This window comes from Nothoprocta perdicaria, unplaced genomic scaffold (genome assembly GCF_003342845.1).
Source record: "Nothoprocta perdicaria isolate Ctin4 unplaced genomic scaffold, notPer1 scaffold_123, whole genome shotgun sequence".
Lineage (NCBI taxonomy): Eukaryota > Metazoa > Chordata > Aves > Tinamiformes > Tinamidae > Nothoprocta > Nothoprocta perdicaria.
Window position 1 is genome coordinate 2,176,426 of NW_020454350.1, and position 10,186 is coordinate 2,186,611.

Here is a 10,186-nt window from a genome sequence, read left to right on the forward strand (position 1 = left end):
CGGGAGCCCCGCGAGCCCGGGCGCGGCGCCGCCGCTGCAGGTGCCCGTGGGGCTGGTGTTCCCGCGTGTTCCCGCGTGTTCCCGCGTGTTCCCGCGTGACGGTGGAGGTCAGGGGGGACGGGAGCTCGCGAGCCGGTCACGTCCTGCCCGGAGCCGCAGCCCTGCGTGCAGGAGACCTGGTGCGCGGTCACATCTCCCTGCCCAGCCTGCTGCAGAAAGGAGCATCTGCGCTGCCGGAAAACACGGGGAACGCTCGCGCTGCTTGCACGGGGCTCTAGAAAATTAACGTGCGTAAGAACGTGCATAGTGTCTGGATGAGATTCACTTTAGCTGGGATATAGATATCTAAAACGAGATTTTAAAGATACAGAAATCCTTYCTGTTTGGGGCTCTTTCATCTTTACCTGGAAGATGTCTGTAAATATTCACCATGTAACTTCGGTCTTGTGAATAATTTTATTGAAGCTGATGGATCTGCTTGCCCATGTGGGGTGCTGGGAGGAATTCAGCACCGTTGTTTTTTCCTGCTGCATATTAGGTTATACGTAGAAGCACGCACAGAAGTTTATGGCTGCTCCCTTCTTTGGCTTACGTTTATAATGTCTACTGCTGGATTGATAAATCATTCTGTTGGGAGGTGAAGTAATCCGAAATTGATGGGAACCGTCCTTGCCTCAGTAGACAGGTATTTTTCTCTCCCTCTCCCTCTCTCTCTTCCTCCCTCTCTCTCTTCCTCCCTCTCTCTCTNCTCCCTCTCTCTCTTCCTCCCTCTCTCTCTTCCTCCCTCTCTCTCTCTCTATCTTTCTTATTTTGGAAGATACGAGCAGAACTGGCCGTATAAATATTTGGCTAAGTTGTGGTCATGACCTCTTCCATGGTAACTTGCAAATGCCCTGCTAGTAGGGAATTACTTTCTGCATTCCAAACAAAGATGAATTTACCTGGAGAGTGATTTGGATTAGAGAACAACATCCTTCAGAAACGACAGTAGCAGAAGTGTCGAGATCCTCTAGGTGAGTAACTGTGGTCGCAGTGACTCTCAGTAATCACCAGCCTGGGTGAGCGTTTCAAAGATGGAAAGCAGTACCGAGCCCTGGGGCAGGGTCAGGCCCAAGAGCTGCAGCCGGAGGCCCTGCTGCTGCAGCCATCCCGCGAGGGAGGGTAGAGGGTGAAGGGAACCCGGTTTCCCTCTGCACTGCAGCAGGTGTTGAAGGGAAGCTGGGATATAACTAATGATAAGCAGTGGTAAAACCTCCTACGTTTTGTCTGAGTTTTGCCCTTTTTGTCAGGGGGTTGCTTAGCAGATGCCAAACACAGCAGTTGTGGAGGGCTGACGAGTCTCCTCTTCCTCGTCATCCATAAGACAAATGGGTTTAAGGCTTTGCAGGCGCAGCTCGTTTCGGTGAAGTATTGATGGGCTGGCTTAGTATTCCTAGTGGAAAGGACAGTCTGCTGCTGCTGCATGTGTTGCTCCTTGCTCCTGCTTGTGGAGAGCAGAGGCCTCAGGATTGATTTTTCTCGCTGAGGGAGATGCTGTAATGGTCCTGCGGCCCCCAGCGTCTCCTGTGGGTTAGTATCGCTTTCAAAGGAGGCGAGAGTTGACTGTAAGGCAGTTAAGAGTTGAAGGCTGCATCCAGGGAATGCACTTGGGTGGGTCCCCTTTGACGAGGAAGAAAAGGGAAGGAGAGCAGCAGAACCCATTCTTCACATGATCTTTTGAAATCTGAGTAGTTTCTTTATTCCCCTGTATTTTTTTTACCTAGCCTGGCTCATGAGACAATGAGGCAGTGACAAAATTCCATGGCAAACTAGAGGGATTATATTTCCTTATATATACGTGAGCATTTCTCTTTCTTTGCAAGGCCTTTTTATGGCAAGCAGAGGACTCTACTTTGTTCTTGCTTGAAACGTTAGGCGGCTGTGCTGCCGCTGGGGGTATTAGGAACTGTTTGCTGTGTTTTGAAGTTGTAGGGACATTGCGGTGCCCGGGGGTCCCCAAGCACCATCCCACGACATTGATTCTCCTTGGCCACCAGGATGGGGCCCCTCCTTGCATGGGGAGGCTCTGTGGGGTCTCCTGGTAGCTCGTGATGGGCTGTGGGACACAAGCTGGCAGTGAATTGGGAGAAGGGGGTGAGGTACCTGAGGTGCAGTGATTTGCTGTCCCGCCTGTATCCCTGTGGCCAAGCCCAGGGAGCTGCTACCGGTATCCCAGGATGGTACCGCAGCATCCGGGAGCTGCACTGCAGTTGTGGAAGACTCCACAGCTGGACTTTGAACTGCACCTTATCTTTCAGGAAGTCTTCTGGTTATGGCTTGGAACATTCAATGGGTAGAAAATTCGTCATAGTCTCAATTAGCCCTTCTAATTGTAATTTATCTTGTGGATGGGTTTTAATGTGCACGTTGTTTTTGGTCTGAATTCCATGGCTTGACTTCGCTGTGGCCCCATGGGTTTGTCAGCTGCACTAAGGTGGTCGCTGCTTCCAGCTGTTCTGTAACCCGCGTGATGGGCGAGGTGGTGAACGTACCCCATCGTGCTCAGTGCGCTGCGTGGGCTCCAGGCTACGCGTCCTACGCAGCTGCCTTTTGCTGCTGTTATTGCTGCCATCGCGGGGCCTGATCTTAGGGTGTTCTTGCCTTTGTTCAACATCCTTTCTCTGGAACGTGGTCTTGACTACCCGTGATGGTCAGGTGATGGTGGTATCACCCATGTTTATGAGGACAGACATCATCAGAGTTGGGCAAGGGAGTCAAGCCTGTTTATACCGTCTTTTGTGTAAACTGTAAACTTTTTGTTTTCAATGTCAAGTTAGGAATGTTTATGTTTATTTCCTTATCCACTGAGTAGAAATTAGAAGCCCTTTGTTAATAGTTAGGAGTTTCTACACAAGATTTTTTTCTTCCAGTAGTTTCACCTGGAAGTGGCTGCCCTTGGGAGCTCCCTTTAGTGTTTCCATGGAGCTCGGAAAGTTCTTTCTCCAAAATTTAGGACTTCTAGGGCAGATGACCAGCTGTCCCAGTGCACGAGTTATGGGAAATCATAGCCATGTCTTGCAGAAATTCAATGTGAGAGCTGCTTGAGAGCTGCCTTATCCTAAAGAAAGGGTATTTTATCCTCTGATTCGCTTCCCATCTAGAAGCCACCTTTSCTGTCACTGCTGTCCCTTGCTGCAGCTCCTCTCCTCTGTTTCCTCTGCTTTTTGTCCCACATGCCACCTGCCTTGCTTTCCAGTGTGTTTTCTTTATAAATGCCCTCAATGCAGCCCATAGCGGTGATCTATAAGGATTCACACAGTATTCTGTGTCGCCACCCCCATCTGTGGGGCAGGTCCGGAGGGCTTCCCGCCGGGAGCCGCTCAGGATCTGCCTGGGGCTGCCACGAGGAGCAGCCGGGCCCGGCCAGGCCCTCGCTGGCAGCCGCCCTGCACAGACACTTGCTCAGTGGCGGTTTCTGCATCGTTTTCAAGCAGTTGTGGTGGTTCTAGCTGCGCTGGCRGGGCGGGCATGGTGCTTAGTGCAGGTTTCTGCAGCCCTGCGGACCTTTGCAGGCCGGAGAACAGCCCAAGCTCCTCCTGATGGCTCCTCACAGACCTCGGGCTCTTATGGAGGTGCTGAAGAGCTTGGCTGTGTGCAGTCGAGGCTGGACACATTGTGCTGGTTTGTATGCTGTTGAGAATATATATTTAAAAATAACTTGCTTCCCATATATTATGTACATAGTGTCTGAGAGTTGTTGTTATTGGATTTTTTTTTGCTTGTTTATTTTCCCCATCCTGGCTGTTGACTGGGCACATTCCAGCCAAGCTGCTGGAGACCCCGGGCTAAACRTAGCGGCCTGGGCTCATTTGATTTGCTGTGTCATGACATCCAAGCAACTGCATTTGTCCCAGCTCCTACAGCTTTTATCCTGGAGGAGATGCCCAGCAGCTGTGTAGTGCTGGTGGCCGTGGTGGCRTTCCTGACGGCTACGGGTGGAGAACCCAACGGGTGAAACTTGGTCTCTTGCCTCGCAGCGGACAACCCTGCGGGCTGCGCTCCCGTGCGTGGTGAAAGGTCGGCCCTGCCTGGCRCGAGCCAGTCGCTTGCGCAGGTAAGGACCAAATAATTATCAGCTGGTTCACATGGAAAGCTCCCTTGCTACCAAAATATGAGGGATCAAGTAGCAAGAGGTCTGACTAATCGGAGGCTGGTCGGGAGATGGATTTCGAAGCACGAGGGAAAGACGCGGGTGGCTTTTGCCTAGCGCAGTGCGTGGCTCTGCCGGCCTCGTGTGCGTCGCTGGGCTGAGCGGCGGTGGGAGACGCCTGGCACCGTCACGCGGCTCTGCAGAGGCTGCCCGAGGCTCTGCGGCCGCCTGCGTTTGCCTTGGGCCACGGCCACACTGAAGGATCCACGTTAATGGTTCCTTGCTGGGCTGCTGCTGCTGTTCTTCCTCGCTGAGGAGGGTTCGTTTTGTTAAATACGGGAATTCTGGCTCCTYACCGTGGAGTCAGTCTGAGCCCCTGCCCCTAGCTGGTCACGCAGTGGATAAACTTAAAAGACGACTGTTTGTTTTGAAAACTGCATTTCCCCTCATAATGCACGATTTCTGTTGTCAAAAGTAACACATGCGTTGTCATTAAAAGAGATTAAGGAAGGGGGGTGAGTTTTCCGTTCTGCCCGGCTGTTGACACTGCGCGCCTGACGCCCCAGTGCGAGTAGCAGGTTTCAGTGTTTTGTCAACCGGCGCTGCCCCGTCCCTGCCGCGGTGGCTCCCAGGCCTGAGGCTGACGCTGGCTGATAAGGGGCCAGTTTTGCAGGGAGAGGACTGSACGTGCGCTGGTCTCGAAAGCAAAACACCCTTCACAATGTCAGCAAATTGAAGGGGAAATCTCAACAAATACTCTTTGGACTTTTTATATTTTGACTCTTCTTTTACTACAGCGAATGCTGTTGGAATTCTATTTTTAATATGTGCTCAAAGAAAAAATACCATTTGACATAGATCTCATTTTTAGGAGTTGTTGTTGAAATCAGGCTTGTTCAAAGTCTGCCATTGTTTCTGATTTGGGAGTATCCTGAGCTCCCTGCAGAATCTTTCCCATGAAATTTTACTCCAAGRAACCCAGGGCCCTCTACAAAAGGGTGGGAGGAATAACAGCCAGACCTGCTGCAGTGATACCTATTGCAAGCGCTCAACAAAGAGCTATGGASAGGCATATTGCAAGGAAAACTGCTCCTAGTTTCCCAGGTTAAGTTTATGAGAAAAGCCAGAAGGGCTCATTCTGTTGCTGTTAGTGCAGGCCTAGGTGACACGGGGAGCGAAACGCTGAGCAGAGCTCCCTGCACATCGGGCCTCGTGCCCGCAGGAGCTAACGAGGTGCATTTGAGGGTCTCTATGGATGGCTCCTGAAAATGCCCTCAGGAAGCCAAGTTGGTCTCCAAAGTGGCAGCCAGCAGAGCTGAAGGGGCCTCCTGTCACAATAACCCCTTGTGGAGGTGGCTGCATTTCCTCGTGCCTGCGTAACCATGACTTGTTGATGTTACGGGGACCAGTAAGAGATTTTGGATGATGTTAAAGCCCTTTCAGGAAGGAAAAAAGAAAAAAAATAGAAAATATATTTCTTCAGCAAAATGATTATCATCGCTCAGTAAATGGTACCTGGCCTTCAAAAAGTACTTGCTCTTTTGGATGTGATTTCTTTTGGTTGTGGGTGTGTGTTTCTGTTTGTTATTTTTTCCTCCTCCATTTAGAATCTTTGTCCCAGTGAAATGAGTGATGAGACTGCTGCGGATGTCTCTGCAGTCGGGACGTTACCTTCAGCCCTGCTTCACGCTTTAACTCGTCGCTGCTCTGCTGTCACCGTTATATAGCATTGAAAGTAGATGCCTAATCTGGCACAGGATTTTATAACTGTTTAAGTTTTGACTTATTCTTCATCTCATGTAACATTTGCTTTGCATTCTTTCTTTTTGTTGTTTCCTCAGCCATTGCAGATTGGCTCTCATTGTGAGTACAAGCAAATCGTTATGTAATTGTGAATGGCAAACTTGCTACAAGGGTTTGAAAAAGCTGGGAATKATATTTTTTTCTCATGGAAAGGCCTGAGCATGAGGGATTATCTGGCCTAGAAATGCGCCTTTCTTCCTGTTTCTCATGCCTTTTCCCTTTTCTGCTTTGGCAAGTTCTGCGAGCGGTTAGCTCGGAGAAGCTCTGCTGACCTGCAGAAGGCCAGTGCTGTGTCTTCACTGCCTGCTTATTCGGCAGGTTCTCCATCTGAACTGTAGCGTCTTTATCCTGAGTCATGTAATTGTTATTGATAAGGACATGTGTCTAGGCCTGGGATGATGCATTTCCTGTGGGTAATACCCCAGGGTGCGTTTTGGCTGCAAACTGAGAACATGTGCGGATGGATTAGGTACAAACTGGGTTTTCCTCCCTTTGTGGAAAGCTTGCATCTTGGCTCTGTTTGGACAGAATTTCAGAGGGTCTGCACAAAGGTCTCAATTGCTTTCTGCCAAATTTTAAGCTTTTGACACCAGACCTGGATAGTCCCTCAATAAAGAGATTTCAGCACGGGTGAGAAATGTTGYCCTTTATAGGGTATTTTGTGTGGCCTCAGCTTGAGGCCGCCCCGCGGCTCCTGTGCYGGGGCTACGAGCAGGCGAGGGCACCTCTGCCCCCGGGGATGCTCTGCGGTACCCGCCGGGTGCCGGGGGCTGCCCTGAGGGGCAGCGACGTCCCTGACGCCAGCCTGCCCTGGCGCYGCCCGGCTCCCCGCTCCACAGAGAAGTTACGTTATTTGTAAAATTCGGGTTTTTTCCTTACTTTTTTATTTCCTCTGCCTTACCAAACGAAAAAGTGGCGTTTAGCTTCGGAAACCCTGAGGGACTTCATGCTGGTGCTTTCGATGTGAAATGCGCTGAATCCTAGTTTGAAAGTCATCTTGTTCAACAGGAATACCTCAGTTTAGTAATAATTGTTAAAATATTCGGGTTATCTGAAGGTAAAATGCGTGCTGCTTTGTTTTGTTTGTTTACCATAAATTTTCCATGTTTCTGTTTTTAATTCAGCTTCAATTGACCTTGATKCAGACTTGCTTTTTCCTCTTTGCTAGCCAAGCCCTGAACCATCTGAATGAACACATCCCGAGTTGAGCAAATAAAGTCCAGATTAAATATGCCAAGGAAAGGATAGTGTGTAGCTGGTACCTATGAATGGTCRTTTGTTCTGGCTTTTCTACATATTTAGAAATAGCCTCCCTTTCCCCTCCACTTCCTTTAAAACCAAGGATTTTTTTTTACCCTYCTGAGAACTGAAGAGGGTGAGAAAAAAGAAGGGAGAGCAGTGGAAGACAGGACAATGCGGTGATAACAAAAGCAAATATGACCGTTAGTTTAAGTCCTTAATTCCACCGAGTTTTGGCAAGGAYGGCTTTTCCAGCCATTAGTGATTAGTTATCTGAAGATGCACGACTGTTTTSTCCCTGCAGCTGTGGGCATGTTTTCTCTGACTAATATAGAGGTTGCTGACTGTACTCACAGGAATAATCCCAAGTAGGCTTAGCTCTTCACAGATGGCTGCATCACAGAAAGGCAGCAAAAATCTTACTGAGAAGAAGCAAGTAGCCCTTCAGAGCCATTCTGCAGCTATGCAGGTAAGTGTAAGCGTGCTATGTTACATGGCGAGTTTAGGTTTACCTGGGGACTTTTGCCTTCAGCGTGGCACCGCTTGGCTSTCTACTAGCAGGAGGACAAGAGGATTCCACAGGAATCCCGCGATGGAGAAAGGAAAAATGGTTAGAGAATAAAGGTTTTGAGGATGTTGCAGAAGGATGGAAGAACCAAGTGATTCTTTATCATGCAGTGCATAAAGGAATTTGCGAGGAAGAATGAAGTGAAAGGAAACATTGGTGCTTCCAGCAGCAACTTGAGAGTGTGCCGAGGTCAACCCGTTGTGATTTGAATGCACCTAATCCCGGAGTACCCGAGCACCTGCGAGGCACCGTGTGTTCACGTGGTGTCATGTTGCCCTCAAGCACTGCAGCGCAATGAAGGTCTCAGGTTAAGGACCTAAGAAATGCCCAGTGAAGGTTTCCAGCGTTAATTCTTGCGGGATTTTTCCAAACAGTTAAACTGTTCAATATGTTACTTAATATACARCGTATGCAGTGTGGCACAGTTAAGGTTGCTATGGAAACTTGGCATTTTGAGTCTCTTAGCTGTGTTTCAGATAGGAAAACATTTGCATTGCATTCCTGCGAGACTCCTCTCTGCCCTTGCAGCCCCTTTCCTGCTGCTTTGTGCCTTGCGTGGGAGGGGGGTGAAAGGAAAAGCCCTAGCCTGGGATTTGCACCGTCTAGAGCCCTTGCAACCGGCGTTGACTGAAAGAGTCCTTCTCTGTTGAGGTGGGACCTGAAAATAGTAATTTTCCTTTGGAGTTTTCTCTTTCCTGCCATTCTTKCTCTCCCTTTCTATTTTCTAGTTGAGGAAATATATAAATATTCATCAGTTTAGTCTCAATGGGGTATTTTTTTCTGAAAGCTTGAACATGGTAGCTATGTTTTAATTCTAAAAAGTTTCCTGTAATTTTCACAGCATGATTTTAAAATTTATTGGAAAACCTACTTAACTAACTAAGAACAGAACCATTGACCAGCTCCAATACCTCCTATTAAATTGGTAATGTTATGCATATTTTAACAATTTCTTGTTGGCTGGCCTTATTCTGTAAAGCAGTGCAAATGTGTTTGCTAAATCTTACCAAGTGCAATGGGAAATGTAAATTTAACATTATACTTGAGCATTTTGGGAAAGGGAGTGATTGCAGTAATTACAGGGAGAAAGTAATTTGTTTTGCATGTATTTGGGCCAAGCATTGAGCTGCACCATTATTGCTTGTATTTCTTTAATTGATCCTTCTAAGTAAGGCCAGCTCTTTCTTTTCACTCTGCCTCTGATTTATTCATTTTCCACTTAGATACATTTATTGGATGGGGAATGCCCCATATAAGCTAATTCATGGGAGCAATGTTGATGCTTAAGCAGACACATGGATCCAGTGGCCCTGCCACGTAGCAGGTGGAGGATGGAGCGACTCTGCTGGCTGCTGCTCTTGATTTGCTCGGTGCCAGGTGGGAATCTAGGCAGGATCTGGTCGCTTCCCTGAAGAACTCATGGAGAACCCCTAAGTCATCAGCTCTGTTAATTCCATCATCTTCATGCMTGTGTTTTGGCAAGGTCAAAATGTACCTGTGCAGGCTGTCTCTGAGATCGTAGAATCACAGAGTCCTTAAGGTTGGAAGGGACCTGTAGAGATCTTCTAGTCCAACCCCCCTGCTCACGCAGGGTCACCCAGAGCACGTGGAGCAGGGCTGCGTCCAAGCGGGTTTTGAAGATATCCAAAGAAGGAGACGCCACGACCTCTCAGGACAGAGCCTGTTCCAGGGCTCTGTYACTGTTAAGAAAATTTCCTTAATTTCCTGTGGAACTTTTGGTGCTTCTATTTGTGGTCATTTCTTCTTGTCCTATCACTGGCCACCCCTGAAAAGAGGCCAGCCCCCTCCTCCTCCCTCCCTCCCTTGAGGTATTTATAGACACTGATCAGGTCCCCCCTCAGCCTTGTCTTCTCCAGGCTGAACAGACCCAGCTCTCTCAGCCTTTGCTCATAGGGCAGATGTTCCAGGCCCCTGATCATCCTCATAGCCCTGCGCTGGACTCTCTCCAGCAGCTCCACATCCCTCTTGTACTGGGGAAAGATTTTTTTTTAAAAAAACAGATCATAAAAGTAGGGCTACTTGTTGCAAAGAAAGAACATGCTGGTGTCAACTACTAAGCAAGCAAATAATCCTCAAGKGATTTTCTGACTGCTAAGCAGATGTAGAAAGTGCATACATTTCTATTTATTTATTTTTTAGGAAACTGCAAGTACGTAGTGTTGTGGCGGGGTGCTGCCAAGTGCCCAGCTCAGTCCTCTGCGTGCCCGCACGCTCCGTGCTAGGGAAGTGCCAGCATCGGCCTTGCCCGCTGCCTGGGGAAGCGTCGGCCTTGCCCGCTGCCTGGGGAACTGGCGGCATCGGCCTTGCTCTCCGTCTAGAGAGGCGGTGACATTGGCCTTGCCGCTGTCCATGGAAGCCACAGCGTTGGCCTTGCCCTCAATCTGGGAAAGTGTAGCCTTGCCCTCCACGGACGCGGCGGTTGGTGC

General features: G+C 49.0%; 1 protein-coding gene across 3 annotated transcripts in view; it reads left to right on the forward strand.

The window, feature by feature from the left end:
* NCOA7 (nuclear receptor coactivator 7) overlaps positions 1 to 10,186 on the forward strand; it is a 79,861-nt gene that overhangs the window by 3,745 nt on the left and 65,930 nt on the right. Inside the window, exon 1 of one of the 3 annotated variants that reach the window (XM_026054576.1) lies at positions 638 to 685. The exons of the other annotated variants lie outside the window; for them this stretch is intronic. The gene's annotated coding sequence lies outside the window, so the exon portion shown is untranslated. Of the gene's footprint in view, positions 1 to 637; positions 686 to 10,186 lie in introns of those variants that run through there. 3 annotated transcript variants of the gene reach the window in all.